This window comes from Pseudophryne corroboree, chromosome 1 (assembly GCF_028390025.1).
Source record: "Pseudophryne corroboree isolate aPseCor3 chromosome 1, aPseCor3.hap2, whole genome shotgun sequence".
NCBI lineage: Eukaryota > Metazoa > Chordata > Amphibia > Anura > Myobatrachidae > Pseudophryne > Pseudophryne corroboree.
Window position 1 is genome coordinate 43,637,618 of NC_086444.1, and position 18,591 is coordinate 43,656,208.

At 45.9% G+C, this 18,591-nt stretch overlaps 1 pseudogene; it reads left to right on the forward strand.

Moving 5' to 3' along the window:
• Positions 1 to 124: 124 nt before the first annotated feature.
• Positions 125 to 18,591, forward strand: part of LOC135055113 (perilipin-2-like) — a 28,311-nt pseudogene continuing 9,844 nt past the window's right edge.

Sequence of the window (18,591 nt, forward strand, 5' to 3'; positions counted from 1 at the left end):
AATGATCTGCACCCATACCTGTAACTCCTCCTACTGAGCCCTAGATAGGGGAGGGACAGAGCAGGTCACATGTGAGGCAGCCCCTATAAAAGCCAGGGTGCCCTGAGGCAGGGAGCAGCAGTCAGGAAGCAGCCAGGAGGTTGTGCAGAGCTCAGGATACTGGAATACAGGTAACCACTGGAACACCATCCAATCATCACCATTTGATAGCTGCAAACATTGGAATGCTGCCATTGAATGTTTGATATATTAGTAGTTGTAAGTAGGGAGGCCAATCCCGGGGCGTTTTTTTTCAATCCTGGGATTTGGGATTAAAAAATGCTCATTCCCGGGATTGCAGTAGGGAGCAGGGAAAGTATATGTGGAGGGCAGTAAGGCAGGGTGGATGTAGGGAGCAAGGGAGGGTGGGTGTAGGGAGCTGCGGGAGAGTGGGTGTAGGGAGCAGTGGGAGGGTGGGTGTGTAGTGAGCATGTAAGGTACAGGAAGGGAAGGTGCCAGTGGGTGTAGTGAGCAGAGGGATGATGTCTGGAGCAGTGAGGGAGTGTGGGTGTAGGCAGGGCCGGATTAACAATGGGGCGGATGGAGCTGCAGCTCCAGGCCCCCCATCAAATTAGGCCCAAAGAACCTGCTCTGCTGCTGCTGTATACAGGAAAACATGTTTTCCTGCTACAGCAGCCATCCAAAGTGTGTCCGAAGCCCCCCCCCTCTTTCACCTCCGCCAGCGGCACTTTCGGCAAAAACTGTGTACTTATGGCGGCGCAATGGGAGGCTGCTTCACAAGCCCTATCCTCATTGCGCCGCATACAGTGACGTCAGCACACGTGACAATGCCGCCCCAAACAGCGCCGCGAGGCACGCACACTCTGAAGGAAGCTTCAGCATGGACTGAGCAGCACACTGAAACAGCAGCTGAACAGGGTGTGCAGCTCCGTGAAGGCGGCCTGAACCCGACAGACAGAGTAATTGACCATCATAAGGTGAGGTGCTGGCTGTCAGCCTGGCTCCTACACTGATGGTAATATAAGTATAACTTAGACTTTGACTTGAATATATGGCTATGGATAGATATATATATATATATATATCTCTATCACACACATACTGTAGGGAGAGATTTTTATATAATATATATATATATATATAACACGTATTTACAACATACCGTATGTGTGTGTGTATATATATATATATATATATATATATATATATATATATATATATATATATATATATATATATATATATATATATATATATATATATATATATATACATGCATATATACAGTATACATAGATATAAAAACATGTATGTGTAATGTGTGTGTGTGTGTGTATATGTATATATATATGTGTAATGTGAATATATGTACATGTGTACTATATATATATATATATATATATATATATATATATATATATATATATATATATATATATATATATTACATATGTGTACATTTACATGTATGTGTGTGTATATATACATACATACATACATACATACATACTAGATACATACATACATACTAGATACATACATACATACTAGATACATACATACATACATACATACTAGATAGATACATACATACATACATACATACTAGATAGATACATACATACATACTAGATACATACATACATACATACTAGATACATACATACATACATACATACATACATACTAGATACATACATATATATATACACACACACACATACATAGACACACATACATACGTACGTACATACACTAGATACATAGAGGTAAATGTACGTATATATATATATATATATATATATATATATCTATCTCTAACGTCCTAAGTGGATGCTGGGGACTCCGTCAGGACCATGGGGAATAGCGGCTCCGCAGGAGACAGGGCACAAAAATAAAGCTTTAGGATTAGGTGGTGTGTACTGGCTCCTCCCCCTATGACCCTCCTCCAAGCCTCAGTTAGGTTTTTGTGCCCGTCCGAGCAGGGTGCAATCTAGGTGGCTCTCTTAAAGAGCTGCTTAGAAAAAGTTTTTTTAGGTTTTTTATTTTCAGGGAGTCCTGCTGGCAACAGGCTCACTGCATCGAGGGACTTAGGGGAGAGAATTGCAACTCACCTGCGTGCAGGATGGATTGGATTCTTAGGCTACTGGACACCATTAGCTCCAGAGGGAGTCGGAACACAGGTCTCACCCTGGGGTTCGTCCCGGAGCCGCGCCGCCGACCCCCCTTACAGATGCTGAAGATTGAAGGTCCGGAAACAGGCGGCAGAAGGCTCTTCAGTCTTCATGAAGGTAGCGCACAGCACTGCAGCTGTGCGCCATTGTTGTCACACACTTCACACCAAGCGGTCACGGAGGGTGCAGGGCGCTGCTGGGGGCGCCCTGGGCAGCAATATTTTATTACCTTAAGGCAAAAGAATACATCACATATAGCCATTAAGGCTATATGTATGTATTTAACCCATGCCAGTTATCTAAATCCACGGGAGGAAAGCCCGCCGAAATAGGGGGCGGGGCTTATTCTCCTCAGCACACAGCGCCATTTTCCTGCTCAGCTCCGCTGTGAGGAAGGCTCCCAGGACTCTCCCCTGCACTACAGAAACAGGGTAAAACAGAGAGGGGGGGCAGTTTTTGGTGATATACTGGATATATTTAAGCTGCTATAAGGAACAATACTTATATAAGGTTGTTCCCATATATATTATAGCGCTTGGGTGTGTGCTGGCAAACTCTCCCTCTGTCTCCCCAAAGGGCTAGTGGGGTCCTGTCTTCGATAAGAGCATTCCCTGTGTCTGCTGTGTGTCGGTACGTGTGTGTCGACATGTATGAGGACGATGTTGGCGTGGAGGCAGAGCAATTGCCGATAATGGTGATGTCACCCCCCAGGGAGTCGACACCGGAATGGATGGCTTTGTTTATGGAATTACGTGATAATGTCAGCACATTACAAAAATCAGTTGACGACATGAGACGGCCGGCAAACCAGTTAGTACCTGCCCAGGCGTCTCAGACACCGTCAGGGGCTGTAAAGCGCCCTTTACCTCAGTCGGTCGACACAGACCCAGACACAGACACTGAATCTAGTGTCGACGGTGATGAAACAAACGTATTTTCAAGTAGGGCCACACGTTATATGATCACGGCAATGAAGGAGGCTTTGCATATCTCTGATGCTGCAAGTACCACAAAAAGGGGTATTATGTGGGGGGTGAAAAAACTACCTGTAGTTTTTCCTGAATCAGAGAAATTAAATGATGTATGTGATGAAGCGTGGTTTAACCCAGATAGAAAAATGCTAATTTCAAAAAAGTTATTAGCATTATACCCTTTCCCGCCAGAGGTTAGGGCGCGCTGGGAAACACCCCCTAGGGTGGATAAGGCGCTCACACGCTTATCAAAACAAGTGGCGTTACCGTCTCCGGATATGGCCGCCCTCAAGGATCCAGCAGATAGGAGACTGGAAACTACCCTAAAAAGTATATACACACATACTGGTGTTATACTGCGACCGGCTATCGCCTCAGCCTGGATGTGCAGTGCTGGGGTCGTCTGGTTGGATTCCCTGACTGAAAATATTGATACCCTGGATAGGGACAGTATTTTATTGACTATAGAGCAATTAAAGGATGCTTTCCTTTATATGCGAGATGCGCAGAGAGATATTTGCACTCTGGCATCGAGAGTAAATGCGATGTCCATATCTGCCAGAAGGAGTTTATGGACGCGACAGTGGTCAGGTGATGCGGATTCCAAACGACAGGCAGCAAGCAGCCCCTGCCCAGGAACAGAAGCCCTCCCAGGGTTCTGCAAAGCCCTCAGCATGACGCTGGGGCCTTACAAGCGGACTCAGGAACGGTGGGGGGTCGACTCAAGAATTTCAGCGCACAGTGGGCTTGCTCACAGGTGGACCCCTGGATTCTGCAGGTAGTATCTCAGGGTTACAGGTTGGAATTCGAGAAGTCTCCCCCTCGCCGGTTCCTAAAGTCTGCTTTGCCAACGTCTCCCTCAGACAGGGCGACGGTATTGGAAGCCATTCACAAGCTGTTTGCTCAGCAGGTGATAGTCAAGGTACCCCTCCTACAACAGGGAAAGGGGTATTACTCCACGCTAATTGTGGTACCGAAGCCGGACGGCTCGGTAAGACCTATTCTAAATCTGAAATCTTTGAACCTGTACATACAAAAATTCAAGTTCAAGATGGAGTCACTCAGAGCAGTGATAGCGAATCTGGAAGAAGGGGACTTTATGGTGTCCCTGGACATAAAGGATGCTTACCTGCATGTCCCAATTTGCCCTTCACATCAAGGGTACCTCAGGTTCGTGGTGCAAAACTGTCATTATCAGTTTCAGACGCTGCCGTTTGGATTGTCCACGGCACCTCGGGTCTTTACCAAGGTAATGGCCGAAATGATGATTCTTCTGCGAAGAAGAGGCGTATTAATTATCCCTTACTTGGACGATCTCCTGATGAGGGCAAGGTCCAGAGAACAGCTGGAGGACGGAGTAGCACTAACCCAAGTAGTGCTGCAACAACACGGGTGGATTCTGAATTTTCCAAAATCTCAGTTGACCCCGACAACACGTCTGCTGTTCCTGGGAATGATTCTGGACACGGTTCAGAAAAAGGTGTTTCTTCCGGAGGAGAAAGCCAGGGAGTTATCCGAACTTGTCAGGAACCTCCTAAAACCAGGGACAGTGTCTGTACATCAATGCACAAAAGTCCTGGGAAAGATGGTGGCTTCTTACGAAGCGATTCCATTCGGCAGATTCCACGCACAAACTTTTCAGTGGGATCTGCTGGACAAATGGTCCGGATCGCATCTGCAGATGCATCAGCGGATAACCTTATCGCCACGGACAAGGGTGTCTCTTCTGTGGTGGTTGCAGAGTGCTCATCTGTTAGAGGGCCGCAGATTCGGCATACAGGACTGGGTCCTGGTGACCACGGATGCCAGTCTGAGAGGCTGGGGAGCGGTCACACAAGGAAGAAACTTCCAGGGAGTATGGTCAAGCCTGGAGATGTCTCTTCACATAAATATACTGGAGCTAAGAGCGATTTACAATGCTCTAAGTCTGGCAAAACCCCTGCTTCAGGGTCAGCCGGTGTTGATCCAGTCGGACAACATCACGGCAGTCGCCCACGTAAACAGACAGGGCGGCACAAGAAGCAGGACAGCAATGGCAGAAGCTGCAAGGATTCTTCGCTGGGCGGAAGATCATGTGATAGCACTGTCAGCAGTATTCATTCCGGGAGTGGACAACTGGGAAGCAGACTTCCTCAGCAGACACGATCTACACCCGGGAGAGTGGGGACTTCATCCAGAAGTCTTCCACATGATTGTGAACCGTTGGGAAAAACCAATGGTGGATATGATGGCGTCCCGCCTCAACAAAAAACTGGACAGGTATTGCGCCAGGTCAAGAGATCCTCGGGCAATAGCTGTGGACGCTCTGGTAACACCGTGGGTGTTCCAGTCAGTGTATGTGTTCCCTCCTCTGCCTCTCATACCAAAAGTACTGAGAATTATACGGCAGAAGGGAGTAAGAACGATACTAGTGGCTCCGGATTGGCCAAGAAGAACTTGGTACCCGGAACTTCAAGAGATGCTCACGGAGGATCCGTGGCCTCTACCTCTAAGACGGGACCTGCTTCAGCAGGGACCGTGTCTATTCCAAGACTTACCGCGGCTGCGTTTGACGGCATGGCGGTTGAACGCCGAATTCTAAAGGAAAAAGGCATTCCGGAAGAGGTCATTCCTACACTGGTAAAAGCCAGGAAGGAGGTGACTGCACAACATTATCACCGTATTTGGAGAAAATATGTTGCGTGGTGTGAGGCCAGGAAGGCCCCCACGGAGGAATTTCAACTGGGTCGATTCCTACATTTCCTGCAAACAGGATTATCTATGGGCCTAAAATTGGGGTCCATTAAGGTTCAAATTTCGGCCCTGTCGATTTTCTTCCAGAAAGAATTGGCTTCAGTTCCTGAAGTCCAGACTTTTGTAAAAGGAGTACTACATATACAGCCCCCGGTTGTGGCCCCAGTGGCACCGTGGGATCTTAATGTAGTCTTGGATTTTCTCAAATCCCATTGGTTTGAGCCGCTCAAATCGGTGGAGCTCAAGTATCTCACATGGAAAGTAACCATGCTACTGGCCCTGGCTTCAGCCAGGAGAGTATCAGAATTGGCGGCTTTATCATATAAGAGCCCATATCTGATTTTCCATACGGACAGGGCAGAACTGCGGACGCGTCCTCATTTTCTGCCTAAGGTGGTGTCAGCGTTTCACCTGAACCAGCCTATTGTGGTGCCTGCGGCTACTAACGAGTTGGAGGATTCCAAGTTGTTGGACGTGGTCCGGGCATTGAAAATATATATTTCAAGAACGGCGGGAGTCAGAAAGTCTGACTCACTGCTTATATTGTATGCACCCAACAAGATGGGTGCTCCTGCTTCTAAGCAGACGATTGCTCGTTGGATTTGTAGCACAATTCAACTTGCACATTCTGTGGCAGGCTTGCCACAACCTAAATCTGTCAAGGCCCATTCCACAAGGAAAGTGGGCTCATCCTGGGCGGCTGCCCGGGGAGTCTCGGCATTACAACTCTGCCGAGCTGCTACTTGGTCAGGGGCAAACACGTTTGCAAAATTCTACAAATTTGATACCCTGGCTGAGGAGGACCTTGAGTTCTCTCATTCGGTGCTGCAGAGTCATCCGCACTCTCCCGCCCGTTTGGGAGCTTTGGTATAATCCCCATGGTCCTTACGGAGTCCCCAGCATCCACTTAGGACGTTAGAGAAAATAAGAATTTACTTACCGATAATTCTATTTCTCGTAGTCTGTAGTGGATGCTGGGCGCCCATCCCAAGTGCGGATTGTCTGCAATACTTGTACATAGTTATTGTTACAAACAAATTCGGGTTGTTATTGTTGTGAGCCGTCTGTTCAGAGGCTCCTACGTTTGTCATACTGTTAACTGGGTTCAGATCACAAGTTATACGGTGTGATTGGTGTGGCTGGTATGAGTCTTACCCGGGATTCAATATCCTTCCTTATTGTGTACGCTCGTCCGGGCACAGTATCCTAACTGAGGCTTGGAGGAGGATCATAGGGGGAGGAGCCAGTACACACCACCTAATCCTAAAGCTTTATTTTTGTGCCCTGTCTCCTGCGGAGCCGCTATTCCCCATGGTCCTGACGGAGTCCCCAGCATCCACTACGGACTACGAGAAATAGAATTATCGGTAAGTAAATTCTTATTTTTCATATGTCGAAGTGGGCCGGTATGCAGCGGTATGGCATTCCGGCACTTCGTCACTGACTTGGATGTGTTTTTTTTTTTTTTTTTTACGAATAGTAGTGTGCAGAGCCATTGACACTGTACAGGCAGTGCTGTACAGCAGGTGGCCGGCCTGCTGCACTGTTTACAAGCGAGGAAGCTACTCTTCCTATGTGTCCACGTGGGGTTTACATGGTTCCCGCACCCACTGCCACTGGAACCTGCAGGGCACCCATGTGGAGTGCACTGCACACAGTTCCCATAGCCACCGCCACTGGAGCCCACCAGATGCCCATGTGTGGTGTACCCAGTTCCCGAACCCGCCACCGATGGAGCCTGCGGGGCGCCCACGTGTGATGCACCCGGTTAATATAGCCGCCACCACTGGCGCCGACATGGGGCGTGCCTGGTTCCCGCACTTGCCGCTGCTAGAGCCTACTGGGCACCCACGTGGGTGACAATGCTAAATTCCTTTGTCGTATAAACAACCCTTTATGAAGCTAAGAACACTGTACGCTGTTTACTTAAGAAGTACCGTAATGGTACGCTAGTTGCGTAACGATCGCTCAGCCGTAGGCGAGACGCTCAAGCGTCACGTTCGCTCACGGCCCAGGGATCACAGGACACGTTATTGGTTATGTCTAGGGTAATGATTCGCTATGGCGTAGCTTACGCTCGAGACCACGAGGAGGTCACCAGCGATGCAGACGCTCACAACACTATACCTTTATGATAAAACCTTATACCAATGAAATACACTGAATACCTTAATGTGAGTACAGGGTGTAAGTGCAACCTTGTGTAACCTGACTAACTACAAAGCTGCTTGAGCGTCACCGACGCTCAAGTGAACACTTAACGCTATAGAAAACACACAGATACTGGTTTAGGTTCCAAAGCCTATTAACTGTATTATATCTAATATACTTGTAAAAGGGGATAACAGTACAAATGATACACTACAATATAACAGAGACTTCCTAACCACAGAACTAAAATACAAAAAGACAATACTACTCTGACCTAAATGAAATACAATACAATACTATAATACTATGGGAGATATAAGAGAAAAGAGGAGAGAGAGGGAGAGAGAGAGAGAGAGAAAGATAGAGAGAAGTTGGCTCACAGAAAGACAATGATTACGGAGAGAAACTTACGCACAAGGGGAAACGATCGCATGCGCCTGGACATCCAGCACCCGATTTTCAGCAATGAGAACCGTTGAAGAGTGAGAGCTGGATGTGGTCGGCCTGCCTATTTATGCCCCACACACAATGCAATCTCCTGGTCCTACAATCCCATTGTCCATTGGCCGAAGGAATTCGGCCCTGTATCATAACAAAAGGTCATAGGGTGATTCATACAGGTGGGCTGTGACGATTTCCAACAGCTCAGGTGGGTGGGAAACTGGGTTTCCCGCCGCATACCTGAGTATGTGTAAATAATAGAAATGGACATAAACTTCTTATGTCCATAACTATTCGCACGAGCGATTAATACGCTCCAAACCAACACCGGAATATTGCTAATTAAATACTCTTCCGATGGGTACCAAACACTGCTGTATGATTCCTGTTAGACCCTTCGTACGATATAAAGAGGGATTCCTCAGCTCTGGGACATTGTATTTTAACCAAACTTTCAGAATCTATCAAAGGGACCATGATCTATAAACTACATTAATTGTGAACATTTGTAACGAATGAGTCGCACGCTACGACTACATAAACTCTACCGTAAATACGCATACCGCGCCTGCGAGTGCACGCTATTGCGGGTATGCGCCTCCACGGGAGAGCGTACGCACGCGCAGCGCGGACCAGTGTGCGGTGCAAATATGGCAACGTGCATTGAGACATTTTTCTGACTTTGACAGTCCACCCTTTGGCAGTCAATAATAACTGCCACAAAACATTTAAGGAGAAAAATGCAAGTCAGGGGTTAATTGATTTCCATGGTTGGGTAAGGGAGGAGAGAGGAGAAGGTGTGAAGAGGGTATGACCTAGTGAGATAGCAGAAGCATGTGTGTATGAATCCATGTTTGGGGGGTCATGTATCATCGTGCCGTACGTGTTGTAAATCAAGCTTCGAGGTATTGCGAAGTATACATTTGAATTCCTTCTTATCCTGTGGTACAGGTCTGTGGATGGGCTGTCAAACTTTACCGAGCTCTTTTCGGATTTTGAACAAAATGGGGAGCACATTTTAGTTGATGATACATGAATGGGGGAGGTATGTGGTTGCTGATATCTGTGCCTGTATTCCCTATCGTCTATGTGTGTCATTACCTGAGGGTTGTAGAGATGAAGATAAAGAACACTTATGGAAAATGCAATGATATTCTATGTCAGGGAAATGTACATCTGTCGTCGAAGTTGTGTTCGGTATCTGTTGAGAGTCGTCTTCTTTGCGCTGTATTGCTCCTTGGGCATGAGCAAATAGCTTTGTCTGAGCCATCAGATTTACAAAAAATGTTGGGCTAGCGTGAGTTTAAAAGTACTAGGGAAACTGGGGATCCATGGCAAAGTTCATCAAGTGACCATATTTAAAGTTGTCAAATCTTCTTCTTTGGTCAATCCGTTGTCTGTATACATCTCGTCTCGTCAGCTTCCTCGTCCAAGGGGGTCTTTGTATCTTGGAGAAAAAGCAGAAAAACAGGTGAAAGAAACGGACCGTATAATCGCATTTTCATCACATCCTGGTTTCTATCATTGGGTCATAAATCAAATCCAGGTTAATTACGGTTTCCTCACTCCTCAAGCTCATCACTTTTGTACTTTGTTTGCACCTCATTAAAGCCTGCCCGCATCTAAATATCAATCCAATCGATATGACACCCAAGATACATAGTAGAAACTTTCCAACATCCATTATGACTCCTTGAGCCCAGTCTCCCAAACCGGAGAACCAATTTCGCGGGTTCAACCATGACACCCAACCAGTCAGCTCATTACCTACAGCAGCAAGGGTGAGATTGTGTTTTCGACGAAATTCCCACTTCAATTGGAGAATATCGTCCATCTTTTGGTCTATGACCTCTACCGGGTCCTCGGTGCTATTTGTGATATACGTGCAACACTTTATGCCGTACTGTGTTGCCAATGTAACACAATATCCGCCTGTTACTGCTGTAAGATAATTAAGAACCATCCTATGCTGAACTAGTTCTGTTTTGTAAGCTTGAAGTTCTCTTCCAGTGTATCTAAACGTGTCATCATACATTTCAGTGATATTATCTAACAAATTGGCGAGTGCGGAAATGTATCTATAATTCATCACACCTCGAGCGGTACGAGTGAAATCTAACGCTACCAGAACCTGAATCCCGGTGGATTCATGGATAAGATCAGAGGCCGGATGCTCTAACCTTTCTGACAGTTGTCTTTTAACTCGGTGCTCGTAATGAGTGTGAGTATAAGGAGCTTGGGCACCACGGTGTATGTCCTTCATTTTGTCATGTGTAACAGTCATCACTTCAGGCAATACTTTTCCAATATAACACAATCCTTCAGAGTTTGGGGCAAGCCACTTGTACGCCTTTCTCCCGCATATGAAATATGCATCATCGGGGAGAACATAAGGGACGGAGAAGGACATGACCATGTTACAAACCTTCCAGGTGAAATCTCCTGACCCTAATTCTTCCATCTGCCTAATGCACGTATCGGTTTGTACGATATGTGCACAGTATCCTGGTGATACCTCTCCAACTCTAGTAATCCTATTTCCTAAGGTATATCGATACCGGAAAGATTTTCCTCTACTGGTTATGTGGCGTACGAGCTCTGTATCTGTAGGCATTCTATCTGCTCTGTGTGAAAAGGTCATGGTAAGGTTGCTCCATGACACTTCCCAATTTCCCGGTTTTCTGGGATTGGAGATGTTAAAACATAAGAGGGACCTATCCACATGGTATTGGTGGAGCTTCAAACTAGGAGGGCTGGAGATGTTAAACCTCCGGTCCACCGGTCTCCCACCACTTAGCTCAAGTACCTCCCCTAACGTTAAAGGAAATGGTACTAGCCCTGATTTACTGTGACCCTGAGGTACTTGAGAGCATACCCAACAATCTGTTTGGTTTAACACGTTACCCACTAGAGAGTGATAGTCACTCAATGGATGCCGGTCCATATGGATATTAAAACTAGATTGGCATTTCTTTATGCATCCATCCTCAACCAGATTATCACAGAGCCTACAGATACAATTTTCTTCAGCTAACAATCCATCACAATTTCTTCTATCGGATCGTTTTCTGATACTCGCCTTTGCTTGTTGGTTTGGTTGATCTTGGAAAACTACGCCTCCATCATCATAATCGGAACCCATTCCAGAACCTCTCTCGACCTCTATGGTACTCTCGCCGGAACAGACTGCTCTGGTCAACATCATGGTTAACATCAAAATCCGGATCACAGTCTCTTGGGGCAAGTCCATCTTTGAGGAAAAAATAGAGAAGAATGAGAAGGGGGAAAAAGAAATCTTAAGGGAGAGGGGCTGGGAAGTGGAGAAAAACAATAAAAAGGGAGAAGGGAGTCGACAACTGCTTTCGGTCTTCAAGGCTCAGGTGCCGCCTCAGTCCTCCTGGAACAGACACTCCAGTGATACAACCTCTACCGTCTGTTCCTTATCACGGGACTTCTCTGGATCGGCAACCTTTTTGCAGTGGGATGAATGGACCCATGTCTCTCTCTCAGCAACCTTCAATGCTGTGGTGCTAGTCAATAAGACCTGGTATGGTCCTTCCCATCTATCAATAAGACAACCTGAGCGTAGAAAATTTCGTATCATTACATAATCCCCAGGTTCAATGTCATGACAATTACTACCTGGTAAATCAGGAATCACCAACTTCAGATTATCATTTTGACTCCTCAACTGCTTACTCATGTTAATCAAGTACTTTACAGTTACTTCATTGTTACATTTCAAATCATCCTGAGGGTTAATCATGACATGCGGTTGTCGACCAAACAAGATTTCAAAAGGAGACAGATTAAGAGGGGACCTGGGAGTGGTTCTGATGCTATACAAAACAATGGGTAAAGCTTCTGGCCACGTCAATCCTGTCTCTGCCATTACTTTACTCAATTTATTTTTAATAGTGCTGTTCACTCTTTCGACCTTCGCACTCGCCTGTGGACGGTACGGAGTGTGCAGCTTACTATCAATTCCCATCAACTTACACATTCCTTGAAAGACATCACCTGTAAAATGGGTACCCCTATCACTTTCAATGATTCTAGGGATACCATATCTACATACAAATTCCTGCACAATTTTCTTAGCTGTAAACATAGCGGTATTTGTAGCTGCGGGAAAAGCTTCGACCCAATTCGAGAAAACATCTATACAAACAAGTACATATTTCAAATTTCGACATGGGGGTAATTGAATGAAGTCAATTTGTATTACCTGGAAAGGGCCGCCGGCAGGTGGGATATGGGATGGTTCTGTAGGTATTGCTTTTCCAATATTCTTTCTCAGACAGGTAAGGCATGACATTGCTCTTTTACTCGCATGAGAGGAGAATCCTGGGGCGCACCAGTATGCTCTTACCAATTTGCACATCCCCTCCTTGCCTAGATGAGTCAGCCCGTGAGCTGCTTCAGCCAGACATGGAAGGTATGCCCTGGGGGCCACCGGTTTACCATGTCCATCCGTCCAGAGCCCTGAGGACTCCTGGCCATATCCCTTTGCCTTCCAGACTGCTCTTTCCTGTGTGGAACACAAATTCTGCATCTCACACAACTTCTGTGTGTTGATGGTATTAAATACCATCAGTTGTGTGGTGTCTGTCTGTATGGGGTTGCAAGCTTTGCGGCTTCGTCTGCTCGGCTGTTACCAAGGGATACTGGGTCTTGGCTATATGTATGTGCTTTACATTTGATAACAGCCACTCTGTCGGGTTCCTGTATCGCTGTTAGAAGCCTTTTTATGTGAGCTGCATGCGCTATCGGTGTACCAGCTGCCGTCATGAAATTTCTGAGACGCCATAGCGCTCCGAAATCATGTACTACCCCGAACGCGTATCTAGAATCGGTGTAGATATTGGCAGACTTACCCTTAGCCAATTCACATGCTCTGGTTAGGGCGACCAGTTCAGCAACCTGGGCTGAGTGAGGTGGGCCTAGCGGTTCCGCTTCTATGGTGTCTTGGTCATCTACGACTGCGTATCCAGTACACAAGTCTCCCGAGTCTGACTGTCTGTGACAACTACCGTCCGTGTAGAACGTGAGTTCTGCATCTTCCAGTGGATTGTCACTGATGTCAGGCCTTGCGGTAAAATTTTGGGTCAAATATTCCATACAATCATGTGTATCTTCCTTTGCATTAAATCCTCCTTCCCCATCACTCTCACCTTCCACCCTTTGTGTCTGACCAGGCACACCTGGGAGAAATGTTGCAGGGTTTAATGCACTGCATCTCCTTATGGTGATGTTTACTGGGGCCATTAATGCCAATTCCCATCTTGTAAACCTTGCTGATGAGACGTGTCTGGTTTGGGCAGAATTCAATAAGGCAGATACCGCATGCGGTGTATGGATTGTGAGGTTGTGGCCTAGCACGACATCTTCGCTTTTTGTCACTAGCAATGCTATCGCCGCAACGCTACGCAAGCATGTGGGGAGGGATCGCGCTACCGTGTCTAGCTGAGCGCTGTAGTATGCAATTGGCCTGCTGGCATCACCGTGTTTTTGGGTTAGTACACCTGCTGCGCACCCAGCACTTTCTGTTCCGTATAGTTCAAAGGGTTTCCCATAGTCTGGCATACCTAGTGCTGGTGCCTGCGTTAGACACTGTTTGAGTCTCTCAAATGCTGTTTCGGATTCGTCTGTATGCGAAATCCGATCAGGTTTGTTTGAAGAGACCATTTCCTGCAAAGGTAGCGCCAATATGGAAAACCCTGGGATCCAATTACGGCAATACCCACACATTCCTAAAAACGTCCTGATCTGTTGCTGGGTTTGTGGCAGTGTCATGTCTCTAATGGCTTGGATTCTATCAGCGGTCAGGTGTCTCAGTCCTTGTGTTAGACAGTGTCCCAAATATTTTACCTTAGCTTGGCATAATTGCAACTTGTCTTTGGAAACCTTGTGACCTGTGTCTGAAAGATGAAACAGGAGCTGTTTCGTATCCTTCAGAGATGCTTCCAGTGAATCTGAACACAGTAATAAATCGTCCACATACTGTATCAATACTGATCCACTGTCTGGTTGGAAAGACTGTAAACAATCATGCAAAGCCTGAGAAAATATACTTGGACTATCTATGAAACCTTGGGGTAACCGAGTCCACGTGTATTGGACTCCTCTGTATGTGAATGCAAACAAATATTGGCTGTCAGGGTGCAGAGGTACCGAAAAGAAAGCGGAGCAGAGGTCAATAACAGTGAAAAATTTGGCAGTGGGAGGAATTTGCATTAGGATGACAGCTGGATTAGGCACTACGGGGAACTGACTCTCAACTATTTTGTTAATCCCCCTTAGATCCTGCACTAGCCTGTAACCCCTCCCCCCACTCTTTTTAACAGGGAAGATGGGACTATTTGCGGTGCTGGACGTTCTTACTAGAATGCCCTGTTGTAGCAAGCGCTCTATTACGGGAAAAACTCCTAGCTCCACCTCTGGCTTCAGAGGATACTGTGGGATTTTTGGAGCTATCCTACCATCTTTTACTTGCACAACTACTGGAGCTACGTTTGCCATTAATCCAGTGTCCTGTCCATCTTTTGTCCAAAGCGACTCTGGTATCTGAGATGTCATCTCTTCTACTTGGGATGGATTCCTATTTGTCATAATGGAATGTGACATTAATTTTGATGGGGAGTCTAGCATGTCTCGTACTTCCTGAGCGTGATTCTCAGGAATGTCCAAGAATACACCTTCAGGAGTACAATAAATGACGCAACCCATTTTACATAGTAAGTCTCTTCCCAGGAGATTAGCTGGTGCAGATGCAGCCAGCAAAAAGGAATGCTTGGTATGCAAAGGCCCTATTGTAATCTCGGCTGGTTTGCTAACAGGGTAGTGCTGGACTACTCCTGTTACTCCCATGGCTGGAATTGTCCTACCAGTGGTTCTCATGCCCACTGTCGAATTTATCACTGACTTGGCCGCCCCTGTGTCTACAAGAAAGTTTAAAGTTTTACCAGCTACATTGATTGCAATTTCTGGTTCGCTTCCAAGACTAGCAATCAACTTAACTGGCTGCAGATTACAGGTATGGCCATACCCCTATTGGGTATGCTGACCTCCCTGAATCCCATTGGCAGCAACTACTTGTGGGGGAGTTAGCTGGGAACTACCAGAGGCATGCCAATCTCTGTTCGGGGGATATCTTTTTGTTTCCCCTGTATGTGGCTCAAAACTCCGCCTCTGTGGACCCTGCTCCCAATGTCGTGTGTTGTGTTGTTGTCTAGGGGGTTGAAAAGATCTTTGTACATTCTTTGTTCTACATTCTCGTGCATAGTGTCCCGGTCTGTTACAAGAAAAACATGTTATTACACTTGCCTTACCCACAGGATTCGGTGGTACATACGCAGGCTGCCTTGTGGTCAGCGCCTGTATACTTACGGACATCAACTTATCACTTTGCGACTCTCTGTGCCTAGTGATGTTTCTGTCGTGATCAATAGCAGCCTCTCTCAAGCCGGACACTGACAGACCTCGCCAGCATGGTTGCGTGGTCTGAACCCTAGTCTTTAATGTTTCCTTTAAACCATCCATCAGTACAGATACTGCTACTTCCCGATGGTTTGGGTTGGTCTTTATGTCTTCTATACCCGTGTACTTTGCCATTTCTAATAGTGCCCGGTGAAAATATTCTATTGCCGTTTCGGACTCCTTTTGCTTAATGGAAAATATTTTATTCCATTTAACAACGGCTGGGAAATACTCTTTTAGCTGTAAATTTATCCTTTTTACATTATCCTTGTTGTACACGTCTGTAAGCGGTACATCTTTATCCAATGCACAATCAGCTAAAAATTGAGTTGCGTCAACATTGGAAGGTAAACAAGCTCTTAGCAGTATCTGCCAATCCTTGTTGTTGGGTTCTACAGTGTTACCTAGATCCCTGATGTATTTTTGGCTAGCAACTAAATCCTTCCTGGGGTCAGGAAATTCGGACACTATTGTTCTTAATTCCATTCGGGAAAATGGAGTGTACATGGCAATGTTCCTTATGGGAGTGGCTCCAGACACATCTGTTTTTCCATTGGGAACTGCTATTACCCTTACAGGAGCAATTCTAACAGCCTCTTCCTGTGTAGATTCTACTGCTTGTTGTGGTACAATTGTTTCAGTGTAGTGCATGGTGCCGTACTTACCCGTTGACACGACCTCACCTATCCCTCCGCTAGGGGCTTTCACTAATCTCGTGGGTGTCGCTGTGCCTACTGTGGTCTCTGCTATGGTGGCTGCAAGAGAGAGAGCTGAAATTGTTGCTGAATCGTCTTCTTGATCACACTCCTGAGGAAGGTTCAAAACAGGGTACATCTTGCACGGGTTAATACTTGCATGAGTTATTTGGTTAACGTCATTAACATTTACAGGGTTACTAAGAGTTTGTGTTTTACAACCCAGTGCGTTTCTCTCCGCAATCAACTTCTCTCCTGCAATGTATGGTGGAGGAGGAGCTGTGGCAATCAACTTCCTGACTGCCCCAGATCCTGCCGCCAGAGCCAAACCTCTCTGTATCTCACCTTCCTGGTGCCATAACTGTAAACAATCATGATGTTGAATTCGTCTCTTTGTTGATTTTACGAGACATATCCTCCTCCTTAAATTTTGTAACACTTCTGGACTGAAGCTACCTATTCTTGGGAATTTGTCCCTGTCTTGTACAGTCATTCTCTCCCATTCATCACATAAAACCTCTGTGTGACTACCGTATTTTTCACACATTACATATCGTGCCGACCCAACTGGTCGGTTCTCTGAATCAACCCGAACCGAGGTTGATCGCCCCCTACCTGAACAAATGGCCCCCATAATCTGCAGGCGTTGCTTATTCCTCCTTGGATCTTTATCTCAAGGTTTTCAGCGAACCCTTACAAACAAACCAAGATGTCCTTGGGCAGGCCGGCGGTGGTGGTTTATCAAGTACCCCACTTACTTCTCGCCCACGTTGGCCAGTACTGCAATCACTGTAACCAGAGCTGCTGTACCCAACCTAGGGCCCCTGTGAACCTTTATTTACTGGGGCGCGTTCCCCAGCAAGTATCGGTTGTTGGATAGTTCCTGAGTGACCAGCGAACTTCCCTTCCAAAAATAAAAAAATTACACAAATCACGTCAGAATGTACAAATAGCGTTTGTGACCACTTTACTCTAATGGTATTAGGTCAGATTACTAACTACTGCACACAATTACGTGCGGTCCAATCGTTCAGTACACGAGCACTACTTGTCATGTACTGAAAGATCAATGGAATCGATGTTTCCGGCCGCGATTCCTTCAGCAAGAGCTTGTATGGCCTATATGGGTTCTGCACCAACACCCCAGGCGTTGTGCCACTGGACTTTTATAGCGGACCTCTTTGTCTATTTTACCTGTTACCTTATGACCTCCTGGTCTGTTACCTTATGACCTCCTGGTCTTGTTACCTTATGGTCCGCTATACTCTAATGCTCAAATATTATTTAACCAGGGATGCCTCCCTAGCCACCGTATATGTCACTTACACGTATGTCCCTTGACGAGTACCCGGCTTTCCTTTTGGTTCCACCTTAAAGTTATATAAACTTTTGTATACAAAACACACTCACTCAACACATGTACACTTTTGTTTCTATATCTATTTCTGCGCAGAAATTGTCTTTAGGCCAAAAGTGTTACCAATTAGGAGCAGGATCTGTTAAACTAAATTTCAGATTTTTCCAAAAATAGATTTGCGTTATTTACCGCGTCGCGTTATCTACCGCTGTGCGTTAATTATTGCCTTTGCGTTACTTCACTTTATCACAGCTTGAGCTACGTGGGCGTAACCGGACGCTACGTTGCGTAATGAACGCTGCGTGCGTCTGCCTTTGGATTGCGTACGCTAGTCTTTGTTAGCGACACGTGTACGCAATATAAAGATCCACCGTAACACAATTTCTATTTTTATCAATGTAAATGATCCCTGATCATCTACCGCAATCCACACTGACTGCCTTGTATCTCAGACAAACCGTGTGTTTGTTCTATACTTTAACTATCACCTCTACTATGAAATAACAGCAAATCTCTTTTTAGCACTTTCTATCAACTATAAAATTTGGCAAACAGGAATAGTGATATACGAAAATGAAACAGAAAATGCA